The 22465-nt window shown below is 41.0% G+C and overlaps 1 protein-coding gene across 1 annotated transcript in view; it reads right to left on the bottom strand.

Moving 5' to 3' along the window:
• Window positions 1–20504: 20504 nt before the first annotated feature.
• Window positions 20505–22465, bottom strand: part of NDFIP1 (Nedd4 family interacting protein 1) — a 46065-nt gene continuing 44104 nt past the window's right edge. Inside the window, exon 8 of the mRNA XM_008014784.3 lies at window positions 20505–21548. The gene's annotated coding sequence lies outside the window, so the exon portion shown is untranslated. The remainder of the gene's footprint in view (window positions 21549–22465) is intronic.

Below are 22465 nucleotides of genomic sequence, written 5' to 3' on the forward strand. Positions count from 1 at the left end.
TGAGCCACCGCACCCGGCCCCCAGTCTCAGGTACTTCTTTTTTTTTTTTTTTTTTGAGACGGAGTCTCGCTCCGTCGCCCAGGCTGGAGTGCAGTGGCCGGATCTCAGCTCACCGCAAGCTCCGCCTCCCGGGTTTACGCCATTCTCCTGCCTCAGCCTCCCGAGTAGCTGGGACTACAGGCGCCCGCCACCTCGCCCGGGTAGTTTTTTGTAGTTTTTAGTAGAGACGGGGTTTCACCATGTTAGCCAGGATGGTTTCGATCTCCTGACCTCGTGATCTGCCCATCTCGGCCTCCCAAAGTGCTGGGATTACAGGCTTGAGCCACCGCGCCCGGCCAGGTATTTCTTTATAGCAATGCGAAAATGGACTAATATATATGAGGTTACACATTTATATTGATGGGGGTGTAGGAAATACTACCCCAAAATATGGCACTTTGGCATACTGAGTATTTGAAGCTGAAAGAAATTGAGAAAATCTCAGAAGCAGAAGTCTTTCTGACCTTTTCTCTCTCTCTCTTTTTTTTGTTTGTTGAGACGGGGTCTTGCCCTGTCACCCAGGCTGGAGTGCAGTGGCGCTATCTCGGCTCACTGCAAGCTCTGCCTCCCGGGTTCACGTCATTCTCCTGCCTCAGCCTCCAGAGTACTTGGGACTACAGGCACCTGCCACTGTGCCCGGCTAATTCTTTGTATTTTTAGTAGAGATGAGGTTTCACCGTGTTAGCCAGGATGGTCTCCATCTCCTGACCTCATGATCTGCCCGCCTCGGCCTCCCAGAGTGCTGGGATTACAGGCGTGAGCCACCGCACCCGACCTCTGACCTTTTCTCTTGAAGAGCCTTATTTGACAAGTGTTCTGCCCTACACCTGGAAGAAAGGACTATTACACAGACAGGCCAAGAGAAATCTGAACCAACAGGCCAGTTTGTTACCTTTAGATCATACCCTTTTGACCTCCAATCCTATTTCTGCATAACTGTCCATAAAAATACAGTCAACCAGGTGTGGTGGCTCACACCTATAATCCCAGTACTTTGGGAGGCCAAGATGGGTGTGTCAATTGAAGTCAGGAGTTTGAGACCAGCCTGGTCTCAAAGTGAAACCCCATTTCTACAAAAAATACAAAACTTAGCTAGGTGTGGTGGTGCACACCTGTGATCCCGGCTACTCGGGAGGCTGAGGCAGGAGAATGGCTTCAACCCTGGAGGTGGAGGTTGCAGTGAGCCAAGATCATGCCACTGCACTCCAGACCAGGCGACAGAGAAACTCCATCTCAAAAATAAAATAAAAAATAATAAAATAAAATAAAAATACAGTTTTCCCTGGGTCTTTGGGTCTTCATTTCTTTCTTTCTTTTTTTTTTTTCCTTTTTTTTTTTTTTGAGATGGAGTTTCACTCTTGTTGCCCAGGCTGGAGTACAATGGTGCAATCTTGGCTCACTGCAACCTCTTCCTCCCAGGTTCAAGTGATTCTCCTGCCTCAGCCTCCTGAGTAGCTGGGACTACAGGCACCCGCCACCACGCCCGGCTAATTTTGTATTTTTAGTAGATACGGGGTTTCTCCATGTTGGTCAGGTTGGTCTCAAATTCCCGACCTCAGGTGATCTGACCACCTCGGCCTCCCGAAGTGCTGGGATTACAGGCATGAGCCACTGTTCCTGGCCGGGTCTTCATATTTGAATGCTCCTGTGTCACGTAAAACTTGGGTTAAACACATTCGTTGTTTTTCTATTGTTAATCTGTCTTTTGTTATAGGGGTGTTGGCCATAAACCTTGAGATAGGTGAGGAATATATATCTCTTTTCTTTCCTTATTCCTTTTCTTTCCTACAATATTCATTCAAGATACTCAAAATAAGAAAGTCCGTTCAAAATAATAAACTTTTGAAGTTGTGTCTTACCCCAAGATATAAACAGTTAATGTACCCCATTAGTTCTATTTTTTATTGTATGAATTCATACAAAACTATTCTGACAATGATCAAGGATGCTTCCAGGACCTGCTCTCACACGTTCCCTCACCCCCACCAGCTTTTGGCAAAGATAGTCATCTAAATAACACTAAATAGTGGCTTTTTTTTTTTTATATACGATGATCTTATTTTATCTTTTAACTTTATCTGAGTCTTATATACAGACCTGCACAACTGGAAAGCTTTTACACATGCTTCAGAATGCGGCAGTATTGCACAATGGTTTAGAGCAGGTTCTGTGGTTAAACATGGGATGGAATCCCAGCTCCACCTGGCTCAGTTGTACGGCCCTGAGCAAGTGACTCAACATTCCTGCACATGGGGATCCCCACTGGAAAATGGAGATGGTAACAGGTACCAGCCTCATACCTAGGAGGCACTCACTTCATGCTCACTGCTAGGTTTCTTCTGTTTGTCCTGACCTTGCAGCTTTCCCTAATTGCAATTCCCTGCTACAAACATCACAGATGGAGAACACATGGAGGGAACAAATGTTAGGTAGCCTGCTGAAACCTAGGGCCAAGTTCACCAGTAATCCTGCTAGATTTTAGCCTCATAACCCCTCTATCTGGCATGGCCCCACCATCAAGGCCCAGATGACCAAAGACACCCAGGAAGGGAATGAAGACTTCTGTTCTTTAAAGCTGTCCTTCTGTCTGTACTTCACTGCCCTCAGCAAACTGCCACTCCACAGCCATATAATCCTGACCCACTTCCTCTGCTTCCACAGTCAACATCTTCTGAGCACCACAGAGGAACCGAATTTGCCCTTACTTCTGGGTTGCTTTCCATGTTGTCCTCGAGGTGCCTCGGGCATGGGCCACCAGTAAGGATTCACCCAGTGAGGATTCAGCTGTCACCTGGAAGCTCAAAGTCTTCTCCCCATCGAAAGCTGTTGAGCTCACCTGAGCGGGATCAAGCCAGCTGACATCTGCCCTTTCAGCTAAAAGCCAGCTTGCTGCAATAATCAAGATATTTCCACAACATAACTTAATGGGGAGGGGAGGGGATATTAATCACAGATTATTAAATTATGGTACAGTCATGTGATGGAATATGACTCAGCCACTTGAAATGATGTGACTAGAGATTATGAAAAAAGATGTTCAAGACAAGTGGAGTGAAACAAAAAGCAGAGTCAAAAGAGTTTGCACAGGTGCTCTGGACTGAATTGTATACCCCCAAATTCATGTGTTGAAGCCCAGGCCCCCTCAACGTGACTGTAATTGGAGACAGGGCCTGTGAGAAGGTGATAAAAGTTAAACAAGCTGGGATCCAAATCCCATAGGGTTAGTGGCCTTATAAGGAGAGGAAGACACATTGGAGCTCTCTCTCTGCCATGTGAGAAGGCCGCCATTTGCAAGCCAGGAAGAGAGGCCTCACCAGGAGCCAAATCAGCTGGCCCCTTGATCTTGGACTTCCAACCTACAGAACGGTGAGAAAAGAACTTTCTGTTGCTTAAGGCACCCAGTCTGTGGTATTTTGTTATGGCAGCCCAAATTGACTAATGAAACAGTGAAATGCAACTTAAAAGTTAAAAAAAAAAAAGTCCCCTGCATGCGTGTTTATCTGTTTTCTACCTGTACATATATGCAGGCACTGAAAACAGACTAGAAGTAGACACCAAAATGTTCACGGGGTAATCAGCGCATGGTGGAGTTAGGGATAATTCTTTTATTCTTCATTTTGCCTATCAGTATTTTCAATAATGGCTACACATTACTTTTAGAGATGGGGGAAATTAACTCTAGAAGAACGTTAAGCCTTGCCTCACCCCCCGTGTCCTCTTTGGCTTGAGTCACATCTCACAGAGAGAAAGACCAAGGCACGCTGCACCAATGAGCTCCCCCAAGTCATGCTTGTTGTGAGTCCCTCCCATGTTGTGCTGGCATTCTTTCTCCGAGGAAGAGAATGAGTTTCTAGACAGCAGAGCCGGCCCTTCTCAGGGCCAGGATGGTCCTGGCAGGAGTCTTTCTCTAACACGTCACAACATGTGTTTCCAGTAACTGTGTTTGTGGCTGCTTTCTTCTCTTATCACTCCTCCTCCCATGACCTTTGCTGGTTGCAGACGTACCGACTGGAGCCAGGCGGATTGGTTTGATTTTTGTTGATGGTTATTAGGAAGAGGAAGTGCCAGAAGGGATTACCTCAAGTTTAAACCTATTTCCAGCAGAGTCCCAGGGCCTTTAATTACACAGCTTGGGTCTGTTTGGTAAAGAAGTGGTCAAAGATGTGCTTTTTATCTCCCTAGGAATCTCCTGCAACTGGCAGCATTCCATTTGTGCCTGATGTTCCTGTAAACTCCAGCCACAACTCCTGCGGGGAGGAGGGGCTGTTGTGGAGAATGGGATATGAAGTTGAAGCTGGCGAGAGACCTTTTTTTTTTTTTTTTGAGACGGAGTTTCTCTCTTGTCACTCAGGCTAGAGTGCGTGGCGCAATCTTGGCTCACTGCAACCTCTGCTTCCCGGGTTCAAGCAATTCTCCTGCCTCAGCCTCCCGAGTAGCTGGGATTATAGGCGTGAGCCATCACACCTGACTAATTTTGTATTTTTAGTGGAGATGGGTTTTATCCATGTTGGTCAGGCTGGTCTTGAACTCCCGACCTCAGGTGATCCGCCTGCCTCGGCCTCTCAAAGTGCTGGGATTACAGGCGTGAGCCACCGTGCCTGGCCACATATCTGGGAGTTAAAAGCACCATATCTGGGAGTTCTTGGCTAGGCCATGTCATTTTGGGTACTGACAATACAGGAAGATTAGAGCTGCACCAGAGAGAGTTGGAATTTTGTTTTCTGGACCACACTATTGCAGTCCCCAGAAGAGTGTCACGGGTCAGACACTGCTGGACACAAGGATGAGGACAGTCAAAATGCTAAATGCACAGCCCAGTCCACCCAGCCCAGTCCACCCAGCCCAGTCCAAAAGCAGACTGTTTTTCCTTTTCCTTTTTTCCATTTTTTTCCTTAGTGAAATAGTAACAGACTATAGGGAGGCAATAGCTGTGTCTGGGACTAGCAAGACACCAGCTCAGCTGCGCAGCAGACAAATGTCACTTTTCTGATACAGGTGGCCCTAATCAGAGAGATCCTACTACAGCTGGTGCTCAAAATAACCTTTCCCACTCTCTAATTTACCCAGGCAGGTGAAAGAAGACGGACTCCAGCATTCTGTTCCCCAGAGCATCAGTATGTTGCTCTTCTTTATCTAACTTGCTGGTTAGAGGGATTGCCAAATTATAAAGTTGGTTAAGGTCCAAAATTAAAAAGTTTAACATGTAAAATGCAATTTTATTGGGGAGGGTAATGAGGATGCTTTGTTACTGAGGGTCTTAGCCTATTTTGGAATAACAGTGAGGTTAAGAAATTAGGAACGATTCCTCAGCTGCTTTTATTAAAGACATAGCAAGGTAGGTCAAATGCACATACAATTTCAGACAATCAGACTCGAAATTTTCCTTCAGCTTATGCCCCAGAGGGTATGGAATTTAGAGAGGAACACTGAGTTAAAATGGAAATATGAATAAGTGGGCTTTTCGTTAGAGACCTTTTTTATCCTAGGCTGTTATCCTGCCCCTGAAAGGTTATTTCTTCCATAACCCTCAATATCCTAGCAATATCCTTTCAGCAAAAGCACACAGAGTACAGATTCTTGCCCCAGTCCCTGAAATCCTTCAACCCCCTCCAGGAGAGCTAAGCAACATTCTTTTTCTTGGCATCATTGCCTCATTAGAGCAACTAAAACAGGTCCTGAAAGATACAGGGCATGGCCTCCACCGTAAGAGTGCCTTCCCTGGAGTCAAACCCAGCCTCCTCTCTGATGCTCTTAGCACCACTCTTCATGACCCTAGCCTGTCCCTGTGCCAGAAGGGCTGCCTGGGGTGGGTGGCATGAGGGGGTATTTTAGTTTACCCACAGGTCTGCTGCAATATAGATATGTAGTCTTTAAATCATACATTAGGGTTTTTTAAAGCATGGCACCAATACACTGATGACACTCTACATGATATGAAGCAGTATTAATACATAGTTGTTTTTTTTTTTTTGAGATGGAGTCTCCCTCTGTTGCCCAGCCTGGAGTACAGCAGTGCACTCTTGGCTCACTACAACCTCCACCTTCCGTGTTCAAGCGATTCTTCTCCTCCACAGGCACACACCACCACACCTGGCTAATCTTCATAAGATTTTCTGAGAATTAAGTGTGATAATATTTATAAAGTATTTAGCACAGCACCTGGCATATAGCAAGTGCTTAGAAAGTAGGAGTGATTATAATTGCAAAGGCCTCATTTCTAAGGTAGGCTACCCATGTATCTGCCCTGAAGATTACCCTCAAAGAAGATGCAGCCCAAAAAGTACAAGAATATTTAGTCCTTTGATTCATAGGCCAGCTCCCAGAGAAATAGGAATGTAGAGACATTTGCAAACCCCAAAATTGCATACAATTTTAAGACATTAACAGGCCCCCAATTGACACCTCCTTTAACCATAACTATAGACCTGGTAAACTAAGTTGGAGAACCAGGGTAACAAGAGGTATCTCCAACTACTTCCACCATAGGGAGGCCTGGACTCATCCTACCTTCTGGTTGCATTCCTAAGCCAGACTGGTTCTCTCTGGGTGCCTCTTAGTACACAGGCTATCACAGCTTTATTCTCTATGTGGGGCAGAATGCAAATAAGGTCTCGAGGGCCCCCGACACCCTCATCCCCAGTAACTGGCTTGTTCTCCCTGCCCTGGCTCAGTGTCGTACAGCCCAGCCTTGCAATTTAACTCAGTGCTGATGGAGTTGGGTAAACTCGAGTGCCTAGCAAATGTACCTGGAAAACCATGGTCCCTGATAAGCTGTTGATATGGTGTGCTTGTGCTTCCGCCAGTTCTATTTAAACACTGATAGACCCTTGGGGAAACAAGACGCCTTTTGTGCTCTGAGCATCCACAGCTGCCATCCTGAGCCCAATCTGGACATGAGCAAGGCTCACAGTGGGTGGAAGTGAAGGTGGGGAAGAGACAAACTTTTCCTGCATTTTATCAAATATATGCACACAGGCAAAACCAAGCTGATCTTCAACCCTGGGGGTCCGAATCTTTCCCCACACTCCCTACCCTACCTCACAGTGATCTCTCAACAATGGAGATTTAGAAAACATTTTCTAGAAAATGCACTGTAGATCAAGATCATTCAAGCAGGACATGTGGGCTAACCAAAGCCATGATCCACCTGTCACACTAGTAGGAGACAGAAGACTCAACTCACAAAGGAAGGGAAAGCTAATGTGTTTTCCTGCATGCACTGATGCCATCAGAAAGGAAGTTAAGATCAAGCCCAAAGAAACTCCAAGAAAATAAGGCTGCTTTGGAGCCTGAGGACAAGGTTTTTTTATTTTTATTTTTACATGACAATTTGAGTTTTGGCTTACTCTGTAAGTAGCGTTTGTAAAGTTATACTTTTTTTTTTTTTTTTTTGAGATGGAGTCTCACTTTGGAGTGCAGTGGTGTGATCTCTACTCACTGCAACCTCCACCTCCTGGGTTCAAGTTTCTCCTGCCTGAGCCTCCCGAGTAGCTGGGACTACAGGCGTGTGCCACCATGCCCAGCTAATTTTTGTATTTTTAGTAGAGATGGGGTTTCACCATGTTGGCCGGGCTGGTTTCAAACTCCTGACCTCAGGTGATCAGCCCACCTCGGCCTCCCAAAGTGCTGGGATTACAGATGTGAGCCATCAGGCCCAGCCTGTAAAGTTGCACTTTTGAATTTAATTTTTTTCTTGAATATTAATGGGGATTAGAGACTTGCTCATGAAAGTTTAGTTCTGGCCAAGCAGTTTGGTCATCACCTGGGAGGTTGTTACAAACGCAGAATCACAAGCCCCAGCCTAGACCTCCTAAACTAGAACCTGAATTTTATCAAGCTCCCCAGGTAGTTTGTATGCATATTAAAGTGTGAGAAGGACTAGATTCGAGCATTTATCTATAAAGCTACTAAAAAGGTATACTGAATAACAATAACAGTAAATGATTATAGCTTCCTTTCAGATTTGCAACAGATTTTGATCTAAATATTGAGTATAAAAAATAAAAGTTCAATTTAAAGGATGAGACTAATAACAATCATGACTCCTCAAATCTAAATGAATATTTCCTACAGATAACTCAATATATATGACCTCAACTGGGTAGCCTTAGTCACTCTTTGCTAACATAAACACATGCTCTTCCCATGAAGGTTCACATCTGTATACATTATAATTGCTGGCATTTTAAGAGGCTAATGAAACACTCTATTTTGCGCTATTGACAGAAGGCAGATTTCTAAAAATCAGAGTTAAGATGTTCCATAATAAATATGGGTTAACTTTGTAAAATAAAAAGGAGGGGGCAGGGGTGATGGTAGGGGGAGAAGTATTGGTTAGTGGTCAAGAGTGCCTTGATTTGGATTCTTGCTCTATCCACCGTGTGACCTGACCTGTTACTGTACCTCTCTGGGAGCCAGCTCCTTTAGTGTAAAATAGGGATAATAGCGCTGTTGCTGTTCAATTCTGGAGGGTTAAGAGATTCTGCATGAAAAGGACTGTAGCAGCACTTGAACACAATAAATGTTGAATACATGTAAGCTATTAATATGAAATTAGAATTGAAATCCTGTCTCGAGATACATTTTGCTTAATTGAGAGAACTTGCCCTGTCTCTGTCCAGCACTTGATCTGACTCTTAGCTAGAAAGATGAATACTATCAGCTGTGCCTATCTCACTGGCTTAGAGAAAGGATAAAAAAACGCTGCAGTGCAAGCTGGGAGTGGCGGTGGGGGCACTGAAGCCATGCTCCAGGTGAGGTGGGGAGGCACACTGACGGAGGGGTATGAGCCCACTTCATGGGGAACACGCACAAAGAAGAAAACATCTCAGGCTGCTGTGGGAAGGCAGACGTCCTGTGTCTGCAGTCCAGAATCCCCCCCCAATTCCCACCCTCAATAAAGGGAACCCTGTGGGAAGAGAAAGGAATGTGTTAAAGCGTAGATCAAGAAGGGACAGGAGAATAAAAAGAAATGGAAGCAGGTGCACACACAGGAAAGATGATGAGTGTTCTATTGTTAAGAATTCATGCTCTAACAACACAAACCAAATTAATCCCAGCCTCCCCACTTAAGAACGGTAAGGGGCAAGTCAGTTAACATGAGTCTCCATTTTTTTAAAGTATAAAACAAGGATCATAGTTTTATGTCCTACCTCCAAGGATTGGGGAGATGATTAAATGTACCTGTGAAGAATAAAGCAGAGTACTTCGCACATGATAAATGCTCAATAAATGGTATTCATTACTGTCCATCTATGATATGCATCTGCAACACAAAAATATACATGTTTACCGTAGGTTTAATCCCAGGATCAAGGAATTTGATGTGAACTTCCAATCAACAGAGAAACCAGGTCTCTTTTGGATGCCCTATGGATGAAAGAAGACCAAAGGTATAGGAAGCCTTTGTCATAATTGTTGCAAAAGTCTAATTAGTCCTCTTAGCAATGAAGCAATGGAAAAAAGAGGTATTAGACGTTGGCTTTAAAAATACCATCATCGAGGCCGGTTGTGGTGGCTCACACCTGTAATCCTAGCATTTTGGGAGGCTGGGGGTGGGGGTGGGGGCAGATCACTTGAGGTCAGGAGTTCGAGACCAACCTGGCCAAAATAGTGAAGCTCCATCTCTACTAAAAATACAAAAATTAGCCGAGTGTGGTGATGGGCGCCTATAATCCCATCTACATGGGAGACTGAGGCAGAAGAATCACTTGAATCCAGGAAGTGGAGGTTGCAGTGAGCTGAGAAGGCAGCGTAGCACTCCAGCCTGGGTGACAAGAGGGAAAGTCTGTCTCAAAAAAAACAAAAACAAAAACAAAAACATCACGCGGCATTTGTCAGAACGAGCTGAAAAGCAGAAAAAGACAAGATAATCTACAGTGCAACAAAAGACTATTTACAAAATTTAACATCTGACATAAACAGAATGGCTTAAGGGCCTCATCTCACTGGGCTGTGCCAGTATGCTAGTACTACCTATGTAAAAATAAATTCACAAAAACAAGTCTGAAAAAGAACAAACAGTTATTTTCAGAGCTAGTAGGATTAGAAAGTGACTTTTTAGATGTGCTTATAACTTTTGCAAAACAGGGCATTTTGAAACCCCTGTAAGATTGAGGGAGGAAAAAAAATGTATAATGGTCTAACAGTTTTAGGCAAAGTAAGAGATGAGTTGAGTGTTTACCGAAGGCAGTGGTTTTCAAGCCATTTTTTTCAGCTGCAGAATGCTTTTTGTAAAACAAAACCTGAGATCCCAAATAAAGTACTGTGAGTAAATTCATTTATATATTGTTTTAGTATTTGTTCATGTCTGTAAATGAGAGCACAAATAACCACACAATTGAACACACATTTGAAAATATATTTTATTACATGATTAAGGCTGTTTTTTAAAGATAAAATTCCAAATAAAAGCTTACAGAATCCTAGTGTTTTGTGGAAGGTAATTCAGAAGCATCAAAAGGATTATGAAATTTGGGACTAGCCAGGTGCTTCTCCATGGAGGCCCGAGGGTTGTCACAGATTCATGCAGATGCCATTGGAAGTGATCTGGGTAGTAAGAGAGAGCAAAGAGCAGAGGATACCCCAGTGCTTTCTGTTTAATGGCCAAGCCAAACTAGTACTGAAGGGGCATGAAGTGGTGAGCCTGTGAACACTGTGACAAATGCCACAACTATGAAAAGCTCCCCAGACCCCCCAATAAAGGGGAAAACAGGCAGGCCCTATCTGGACAGGCTTGGATTGGCAGGGCTGGGGTCGGGGGCACAGACACAGGCTGGAACCATCTATCCAGGGGCATTCAGGAGCATTCCCTGGAGAGCTTCAGGAAGAGAAAGCAGGTATGTGGTTTTCTTGTTGGATATGGCTAGATGGGATGCGAAGATAGAAACTAACTAGGGTTAGGCCGGACGCGGTAGCTCACGCCCGTAATCCTAGCACTTTAGGAGGCAGAGGTGGGCAGATCACCTGAGGTCAGGAGTTAGAGACCAGCCTGACCAACATGGTGAAACCCCGTCTCTACTAAAAATACAAGTTAGCCAGGCGTGGTGGCGGGTGCCTGTAATCCCAGCAACTTGGGAGGCTGAGGCAGGAGAATCACTTGAACCCAGGAGGCGGAGGTTGCAGTGAGCCAAGATCGCGCCATTGTACTCCAGCCTGGGTGACAAGAGTGAGATTTCGTCTCAAAACAAACAAACAAAAAAACTAAAACAAAACAAAAGAAGTAACTAAGGATCAAATGGCCCATGGCAAGATTTAGAGATGAGAAAGGGAAAGTGGCCACTGAGAAAATGGCCCTGTCTACAGCTGTGTAGGGATTTATGACGGAGAAGTAACAAGAGTGATCTAAGCAGCACTGGAAACAGGGGGATGGGGAGGTGTGGAGAGGCCAGCAAAGAAGACACGGAAAGGGCAAGGAAAGTAGCAGAGAATGTAAGGCCAGTGCAGAAAGAAACAAAGCAAAGGCTAAGAAGTTCAAAGGCTGCTTTGAAGACCTAAATCCATACAAAGATAGTATATGGCAAGTCTTGTAATGTAATACAAATGGACTAAGCAAAAAAGAGGCCAGAGTTTCAGCCTATAGAACTCAGGAAAGGAAATGAGAATCAAAGTTTATTGAATTTATAGAGTGTTATGATGTTGCTGAGTGTTGAAAAATTATTTGCCAGGGGAGGGAGGCTTTGGTTGCTTGGTGGTAAAGAACGCAAAATAATCCCTTTTATAGTAGTATGTGAAGATGAAATGAACATGTATATAAGTTCGTACATAAACATATGATAGTATTACCAGAAAAGCAAGAGTAAACCGCATTCTCATCTGGGCTGCAGGAATTTAGGAGGATAAGAACGGTCTGATTTATCAGGGATGGCCTAATGACATTTAGGAAAGAAGGAATGAGGAAAGGCAGGGTTTATGACAGCTATATGGTCCTGAGAAGGAAATGAATTCCCTTGATTTGAATTATAGGTTTGGGCTTTTCATGTCCTGCCCTTAGACCCAATACTCTAGCTGATCAGCTGTGAAGAGCTATTAGCTAGATGCTGGGCACTTTACCTCCCTAAAAATGGCCCTGTGAGAAAATATTCCAGCACATGGATTAGAAAATCAAAGCTTGGATGCGGCATGCAAATGACCCAAGATTACACAGCCAGTAAATGGGGAGCGAGGGCTCAAGCCCTAGGCTAACAGTCGCAAGTCCCCTTGGCAGCTGGTTTTCTAGGTCCTGGCTGCATAGAACCCTGAGATGTTCCCCCTCCATCCTTCTGGCCCTTTTGGGGGTGGCCTCTTCAAGTGGTAATAGTCTCTCCTTTGAGGGCATTTGGTTTTGCAAACATCTTTAAAAGTGCCCTTCTGGTGAAAATTAAGTTAGCAGCAAGCTTGAAAAGTGTAAAAAGCTTCTTCCATCACTATGCAAACAAAGCAGAAAAACATTACATATTAAGATTTCTTGGACAGGAAAGAACTTTGTCTCCTACCAGTCTCCTCCCAGACTAGAACCTCCTTGTGTTCAGGGGTTGTCTTGTACAAACCTTTGTATATACTACATCCAGCATAAGGTCATGTATGTCATAACTGGCTAATAAGATAGTTTTTATCAAACAAAGGCCCAAAACAACTATATGCAAGAAGGCAGAGCACAATTATTTATAATATATAGAAACTATATTTTTCAAAGTAGAGCATCACTTCTAACACAGGTGATTATACAAATTCTAACTGCAATTCTTTCTGAGGGGAATAAAATACTATGGATGGAGGCAAAGCCAAGGATACATAGAATTTGAAGATGTAGGGAACGTTTCTTGGCTTCTCTTCAGCTGTCTGATGTCACCAAAGAAGTGGGCTGGCTTGGATAAACTAATGACCTCTGTTTGGCCCTGTGTTCCTAAAAATTTTATGGGAAGGTCACTAATAAACTAAGTGTGTAAATGCTCCACCATCTAGTTAAAAAATAACTGCTACTGGAGCTGACTTATACTACACATTTTCTGCAAAACACATTTACTTACCTTTCCTTCTAATAAAATACACCCAGCAATAAATAAAAGGCAGTAAAAAGTATCCATGGCTTGCTATTAAACTTGAAATATTTTTAATGACAGGTTTTAGTATACTGTTTTTGGAAGGATCAGGTACTTGAAAATAAGCACCCAATGAGGACATGATTAAGATTGGCACCAAGGTACAAATATAATAATTTGTCCCAAGTACAGTGTCTGTACTCAGAGAATTTAAATGTCTACCCATGAAAGATCAGATTGCACTTTAAAATGGTCAATACACTTCTAGCAATGAGTCACTTGTATAAAAATGCCACTATAAAGCATATTATAGTCTTTTTGGGTTTTTTGGTTTTTGTTTTTTCAAGTTTAAACTACAGTCTAGTGGATTTAGTTCTTCATGTTTTTGCCTAAGTGCTACAATGGCAGGGAAAGAGGCTTTGGAATTTCAGAATTTTTTTTTTCTTTTTTATAAAGAAAACCTCTCAAGAGGGTATCCAACCACTGTTTGGAGACATAAACATAGGTAAAGCAAAGTGACCCAAATAAAGGAAGAATGAATATATATATATATATTCATTCTTAAATATATTCTTCAATTTAGGCCAATTCTCTTTTATGGGCTCCTTGCAATTAGCTGGCAATCTTATCCTGTGGGTCTGAAGGATTAAAGCAGGAGCAAAGAACAAAAGGAACTGATCTGCTCCACTCCTCCATCGGTCCTTTCTGAACAAATCAGACTTCATCTCCTCCAGCGCCTCCTTACCACCTCATCTTCTTTCCCCTACCCATAGTCCCTTAGGGGAAGGACTGTTAACATGAGAAAATGCTACATAAATGAAATTCCTTCAGAATCAACACAGGTTTGAAAATGGTTCCAGAAACTAGAGGTGTTTTATTTTATGTTATTTTTTTGAGACGGAGCCTTGCTCTGCCGCCCAGGCTGGAGTGCAGTGGCCAGATCTCAGCTCACTGCAAGCTCCGCCTCCTGGGTTTATGCCATTCTCTTGCCTCAGCCTCCTAAGTAGCTGGGACTACAGGCACCCGCCACCTCTCCCGGCTAGTTTTTTGTATTTTTTAGTAGAGATGGGGTTTCACTGTGTTAGCCAGGATGGTCTCGATCTCCTGACCTCGTGATCCGCCCATCTCGGCCTCCCAAAATGCTGGGATTACAGGCTTGAGCCACCGCGCCCGGCCCTAGAGGTGGTTTTTATGGTTTTCTCATTTTGGAATTCTGGGCAAAGCATAGCTTTTTTGGATCACTGAATCTTTAAAAAATATGTAGCAGTAGGTAATAAGCCACCCAAATTAAGTTTACAAGAAGTTTAGATGTACTCCTTTCCCTCTTGCAGACAATTGAGGACAATGCTCCCAGTAGGTCACTACATTAAAGGAAGCATAGCCTGGGAATGGCACACATGACATCTATTGAACTTACTGTTCCATCTGTCACTGACATGGGCCACATACAAATCTCTAGAGCTCTTGGGGTCTTTAAGGGGCCTGCTAATCCATTGCTTTTCCTTTACCCTTAAGTCATTCCAAATAGGAGGATCTATTCTGTGTTTAAAGACTTCCAAGGAAGAGTCCACAATCACTTAACCAAATACTTAGAAATTAATTTCCCTGTGGCCTTTCCCTATTGCTCTGAATGCACATTCCTTCCTATAGTCCTGCCGTTCTGAAGAGGAACATATTGTGGCCATGAGCTTTGAGACCTATATAAAGACAAAATAATTCTCAATCTCACCCAACCATCAATTCCATGATTTTTTTTTTTTTTTTTTTAAGATGGAGTCTCACTCTGTTGCCCAGGCTGGAGTGCAGAGGCGCAATCTTGGCTCACTGCAACCTCCGCCTCTGGGTTCAAGCGATTCTTCTGTCTCAGCCTCCCAAGTAGCTGGGGACTATAGGTGGGCACCACCATATCCGGCTAATTTCTGTATTTTTAGCAGAGACAAGGTTTTGCCATGTTGGCCAGGTCTCAAACTCCTGACCTCAGGTGATCCTCTCACCTTGGCCTCCTAAAGTATTGGGGTTACAGGCGAGAGCCACCGCACTCAGCATTCATCAAATTTTTTTTTTTTTGAGACGGAGTCTCACTCTGTCGCTGAGGCTGGAGTGCCATGGCACGATCTTGGTTCACTGCAAGCTCCGCCTCCTGGGTTCACGCCATTCTCCTGCCTCAGCCTCCCAAGTAGCTGGGACTACAGGTGCCTGCCACCATGCCTGGCTAATTTTTTTTGTATCTTTAGTAGAGACGGGGTTTCACCATGTTAGCCAGGATGGTCTCAATCTCCTGATCTTGTGATCCACCAGCCTCGGCCTCCCAAAGTGCTGGGATTACAGGCATGAGCCACCGTGCCCGGCAAAATTTTTTAATGAAAAATTTCTTCATAATTTATAAAGTGTAGATACAAATGTACTGCACTCAACCTTCTATGGAAGTGAAGATGAGAGGTAAGTACTTACTTACCCATTATCCTTGCCCTCATTTGGAAGCTCTGTGGAATTGCTATAGAAACTAAGTCTATCTATAATTCAATGAGGTGGACATTGGAGAAGAAGAAGAAGAAGAAGAAAAAAAAAAAAAAAATATATATATATATATATATATATATATATTTCCAATACCTAAATCTAGAGAACTGCTAAATCAGAGAAGAGCTTACGGACAAAAACAGGTTATACAGATTCAACTCACTTCACACACAGTCTCAGGGACAAAATATATAATTAACCAAAAAGAGGAAAAAAAGATGATTTTTGTCCTACAGACAACCATGCGTATACAGATCTAGGGCTTGAGAGTCAGAGTCAAACCTAGAAAAATATGTACTACTAATTTTGCTTCTTCAGGTCACCAGTGCCCACTATTTTCATCAACTATACAGTATCAAAGCATACTAGTAATAAATAAAAATACATAAAAAGTAATAAATAGTTGGTGAAAATGTTGATCCATCTGATTTCTCTGCAATCACTGATTTATCTGCAGTCTGTTAAAATATAAACTGGAAATAAATCAAATACATGAAAATCTTCAGTGTTGATAATCAGAGAAAAAAGCAACATATTAAAATGACATCCAAACAGAGGAACTGCCAAATATGGCCTATGAAATGTTCTGTCAAAATAAAGATGTGGAATCAGGAAGCAGATGGCAAAATTCTTTCTAAAACCCCACTTAAGTAGCATTTTAGGCATTTCTGACGGTTCTGCAAATGAAAAGAGGGAAGTTTCATCAAGAATAACTCTAGCCCAGTTATGATGATAGGTTGCTCCAATCCTCTCCAACTTGGCACAGAAGTATCTGGCTTAAATGGGGGAGGGGAAGTGAGAGGCAAAGTAGCTCTCAGCACAGGACACGAATGCAAACCCAGCTATGCAAGGTGAAAATCACTCTAGCTTTGGCATTTTGGATGAATTTCATTAGAATCAGGCTGGGTTTCATAACCAGAAGGCAGAACTTCCTTAGTTTTATGCTTTTTCTAATAATGCTTTGTCAGGGAAATCTTCTTCTCTATTTTAGAGATTTCTTTTAGATTTTTGACCGATTTTCTTGTTTCCCAGGCTACGTATATCACTCGCGAACCTTCCAGACAACTGAAGAATGACAATGAATACTGCCATCTTCCCAGAGCTCCAGCACTAATCTTTGTTAAGACTTAGAGGAAACCACTTTTCTCAGTTTCGATGTCTATGAATCTGCAATCACTAACGAATGGGGAAAAAGTCTGTGAAACATTTCCTACATAAATGATTAAAATTAGCTGCTTTTAGAGCAGAATGAACAACATACAAAGCAGGTTGGACGACTTCTATTTCACACAATTGTATCTCAGTTTCTGACCTAGGTAAAATCCTGCATAAATGCAAGAGAATCCTCTATATTCATATGTTCTGTATTCAGGTTTAAGAGATGTGAATTTACATTTACATTTTATTAATTCATCAATTGATAAACTGAAGAATTAAAACTCTCAAAATCAGAAGACAATGCTTTTTGGTAAAGAAAAAAAGAAACAGGCTTTAGTAAAAACAGGTATAAAAATTAACCCAAAACCTTTGAGTAATGTATTTATCCTACAAGTAGAAAATTCCGAGAATAACTGGAGGACTGAGGGGATTAAAATGCCATGCAGTAGATGGACTATTTCAGATTTTATAGTCAGGGAAACTGGCCTTGGGAGGACAGCTCTCAATTCATATACTTTACATAAGAGCAGTTCTTTCCATAGGCCATAAAGTTGTAGGTGATACAATAAACTGGGTTATAAAATAGCTTCTTTTTAGAATGGAGATGATACAAAATCAATTTCTACAACCATCATTTCCTCCTGAAAACCTCTTTTACATTCAACCTAAACTTACTCTCCCTTTTGGGAATTCCCAGTGTATTTCTATGAGATGTCTTCCACATTAATAGCAGGGCCTACAAAGAACCAACATGCAGACGCTACTTGTCAAAGAGCGCTTTCTGTAGGTAGTCTAAAAGAACATAACTATACACATACACAAACGTGTACAGGTAAATGCAAAAGGAAAAAGGAGATGCAAGAGTACTGTACTACTGCTTTAACAAATGCTCTCACCCAATCCACCTTATCCATCTTATAGGCTAGAAATACTATTTAGGCTTTAAAATATGCAGAAAAAAATTTTTTTAAATATACAAACCATCTGTGGAAGCATATTTTGCCTTCTGCTATGACCCTCATCATCCCTCAAATCATATTCTAAAAGCCTGAGAGGTGAAAATATTCTAAATAGCTGAACCACCCACAGAACCTGAAAATTATTATACATTTTGCACATGATTAACCTATATTCACCACTGAGGTTTAACCAAGAACCAGATTCAGGTAGGTAGTAGGGGTCACAATTACTTTTTCATAAAATATACCCTCCTACTGGCCAGGTGAGGTGGCTCACGCCTGTAATTCCAACAGGCCGAGGCAGGCGGATTCCTTGAGCCCAGGAGTTCAAGACCAGTCTGGGCAACACGGCAAAACCCTGTCTCTACTAAAAATACAAAAATTAGCTGGGTGTGGTGGCACATGCCTGTAGTCCCAGCTACTTGGGAGGCTGAGGTGGGATGACTTGAGCCTGGAAGGTGGAAGTTGCAGTGAGCTGAGATCACGACACTGTACTTAAGCCTGGGCTACAGAGTGAAATCCTGTCTCAAAAAAAAAAAAAAAAAATCTATTCATCCATCTCTACAAACACACATACACACACCCTCCTACTTTACATAAATGTACAATTCTATGTCTATTCTTAGTATGTTTTAAGTTAAAATTAGATTACTGATGTTTACAAGAAGCACGGCCAAATGATCTTTTTCATTTTATGTCAATGTTTACACACCAACCCTTCAGAAGGTTGGGACAATGGGAAGAGGGCATTGGACTGGATGTAAAGCCTGAGGCCAGGGGTTTAGTTTTGCTGGGGTCTAGTTTTGTCGATTCTCACCTCAGAATCTTGCCCCCTCAGGCAATCACTCAAATTGAAGTATCACTTCTATTGGTCCTGATACTCCACTCCAGTAATTTATTTCTTCCTTTGAATGTAAACCATTTATAGCTAAGTACAGTATATTTTAGTAAAAGAACACAGTGAAGACCAAGCAAAACTTCATCTGTACTAATAATGACTCACGGTGGGCCACAGCTCAAGTCAGATTTGTAGTAAGAAAGCAAAGGGGAAAAAAAATCATTTACTTCACTAAAAATTTTGTTGTTTCTTTAAAACTCTAAACAAAATCGATCCTATTAGTAAAGATATTCATTCTTATCGTTTTTTTAACAAGCAAATTTTAATAATGCCTTTTATTTCTATACAAAGCAATGTAACTTTCTGAAAAAAAAAAAACGACTATACAGAACCCTTTAAACATAGGAGTACAGAGTTTCAAATGGCAACAAGAAGTTAAGAAACACAGGCCACTGTGTCATTACGGGTGAATCCTAGTTGTCCTGTAGCCCAAGGTCCAAGCTAGTTTACTCCATAACCTTAATAACCACGGTTCCTATGAATACCTTTCTAAAACCATTTATTATAAAATATCACCCTTTATCCATTATCAGTATTAACGTATCCAAGTGAGAAAGAAAATGGGAGAGAAAAATGAGAATCAACAATGCAGCATGAACATTTTCATCCTGAATACCAGTAAGGACTCCAGATGATATATGGTGCCAACTTTATGTGCCTCAAAAGATTTTAACTTTCAGAACATTTAAACGATTAAAGAGAAATCATCCTCTTGACTAGGTATTTTAAAGCACATCAAACTGTAGGTTTACATTTGACAAAGTCTTATGGACTACCAAATATGTAGAAATAGGAATTCCAAATATTTCAGTTCGTTGAATATACAAAACCAAATAAGGCACAAGGACCTGAAGAATAAACACAAAGCTAGTCTACAATGTTTGAATTAATGTGATTTAGGACCCTTCTATTTTGTTCTGCAAGATAATTTACATAGTTCTCTCTGCTATATGTGTCCACATCTATTCAGATTGTTATGGACCTTTTCATTCTGGAACTTAAAACATTATAGGCCATACAAAATTCCAGACTCCATTGTTGATACAATCTGATTCAAAACGAAAAAAAAAATCTTCAAAGAAGCTTTCATAAAACTCCCTCCTTCTCTATTATCAAATATAACTTCTGAACAAGAACACACTATACTATTATTCATAATAATCCATAAACTGGTTGGAAGGATCATTGAAATGTCAATCCAGGAGGCTCCTAATTTTCCTGTTTGGCTTTCAAACAACCCACAATTCTGTGCATTACATACTGACATCCTAAATGACTTCCTATGCTGATTCTGGATATTCACACACAGCAGATGAATGGACATTTGCAGCTATCAGACTGTGCTGGTGCTGATTTGTGTAGTAATTTGACCATCTTGGTGTATTTTTTCTTTATATTTCTTAAATAGAAAATAAAAATCAAATGGCTGATATCATAAAAACCACTGGTCTCTAAATGTAACATGGAGACAAGAATAGAAATCAGGAGAAATGAGGAATCTTTAATTTCAACTGACTGAATGCTCACAGGACTCAAACCAGTTGGTGCATTCAACTGAGAAAAAGAACAAATGAGAACATGCAGAAAACACTGGAAATAAATCATCTAAAATTATGTCTAAAAATTGAAGCATAATTAGGAATTCCAGAAGGATTTAAGATCTCTACAACTCCTCTCTACTTTTTTAGTCCATTATCTTTTACAGAACCAATGTTCATATACATTTTTAGGAATGTATTTAGTAGGATATGAAAGAAGAGGACTTCTTGTGCTGAAAATGAAGAAAAAAAACCTGATCCAACATTAGCTTTTTAATCACATCTACTGAATTATTCCCTACGATTAGAAAAAATTGCCTTAGCAATCAACAAATGCAAGCCAAGAAATTAAGCACTAATCTACAGTAAAAGGTGCTACACAAGAGATATTTATTAATGTTCTGTTGTATTTACAGTTTTAACATAGCAAACCAAGATGAATTACCACTTGGGCAGAAAGCACATCATTCTACATTATAACCCACTGGTTTCTGCTAACACATTGTAAAAGCAAGTAGTACAGTATGTTAGGGATCATCTCAAAAGTTCCAAGCTACTTCTTTGCTCCTAAGTACCTAATCCTCTCCTTACTCCCAGCCTTTGGCCTAACCATCAGGAGATAAAAGGAAAATAAGGGGGGGTGGGGATGGGGATGGGGGTGAGGGACTCTAATTATAGAAAGAGTGTCAAGAATTACATTTTAGTAATTAAGTTTCATTTGTATCCTAGTCCTTTCTATTTTATACAGTGACAACACCTTTAGAATCCCTTAGGTACAATAAAGTATTGCAAAATTGTGAATACAGGCTATAAAAAATTAACGCTTATTATTTACCAATTAAAGACATATTTTTGACCACACCTTAAATGTATTTTTGCACTATGATTTTGCTTCCAGGTGTTCACACAGAATTGAATAAATTTCTAGATAAATTTGAACAGCAAATATGGATTATGTGCAAAAACACAGTAACAAAAGTTTAACTTTTGAGAAAACCCCTTTAAAATGGCCAGCATTATACATATCTTACAATAAAATATTTAATTCCAAGTTCACTTTGAGATGGAGGATGAATAAAGCAAGACTGCCCCCTACTGACTACAGGGACATGGCTCATGCTACTTAAAATGACTACAAACAATATATAAGGCATTATTAATACATCACAGACTTGATTGCAAGAGCTTTTTCAAACATTAACCACTAATGATTCAATGATTACAGAATTCTGCATTAACTATTAAAATTTTACACCTAGGAACAAATAGAGAGAAATGATCTTTTCAACAGTACTTTATTTTTTTAAAGCAGGTGATTATTCCTCTGTGTTCTGCATCTTGATTCACTTCCTGCAGGTGTTCTCTTGCTTCTTGAGAGAGAATTCATAAATGCAGGAAGGCCTTTGCCAGAAAACATCTGCCAGAGAAGGATATTGAATATTGAAACTCTAGTTAGCTTGTTATTTTGGCTAAGAGAAGGATGTAGTCACAAAAGAAGGCAGGATGTTTGGAGACACAAGTGCATTTTAACATAGTTTTAAGATTACTGTATACTGACATCATGGTATTCAATAAACATTAAAATTTCAGTTCTTAAAGTTATCAAGGCCTCTAGAACTAGAAAAAACTGGAATGCTTTTTCTAAAAACTCCTGAAGTCAGGGGTCACTCTTTCCAAACCTCTTAACAAAAGAATAGAATGGAAACAGTGCTACTGCATCCCACACTTAACCCTGACTGTAACTTGGGACAGAGAGCATAATCCAAGTGCACAGGTAATTTTCCTAATATACCTGAAGCTACTGTTTACCCTAACAATTCCACTAGATATTGCACAAGGAAGATTTCCAGTAAGGATGTCAACAATGCCATGCTATACCTCAATTGAGCATGGCAAAATTAGAAAACAAGGATAAACTCACAGGTACCACAAATACTTTTAAAAAACAAGTTTTCCAAAAAAGTCATTGTATTTTGGGGGCATGTTTCTCTTAAAATAATATATGTAGTTTCAAACTAATTTTAAGAAAGGAATGTATCCGACTGAAATAAATGCTCTCAAAATAATGCCTATGCATTTTACTAAATGCAGTTTTCATCTAATACTTTGAGGCATTTCTGTACTAGTACATTGTTTTGGTTCTCATGAAAACAACTTGCGAAAAACTACAAGTAATTCCCTATATTAATAATAAAAGAAGAAATATTAACAACAAAAGAAACACTAAAGAGATACATTTACTGCTTAATAAATATTTATTGAGAAACTATTTTGTGGTACTCAGGAACAAGTAAGAGTTGGATCGGCTCACATATGGGTCCATAACTTACTTTT

The sequence above is a fragment of the Chlorocebus sabaeus genome, chromosome 23 (genome assembly GCF_047675955.1).
Source record: "Chlorocebus sabaeus isolate Y175 chromosome 23, mChlSab1.0.hap1, whole genome shotgun sequence".
NCBI classification, from domain to species: Eukaryota; Metazoa; Chordata; class Mammalia; order Primates; family Cercopithecidae; genus Chlorocebus; species Chlorocebus sabaeus.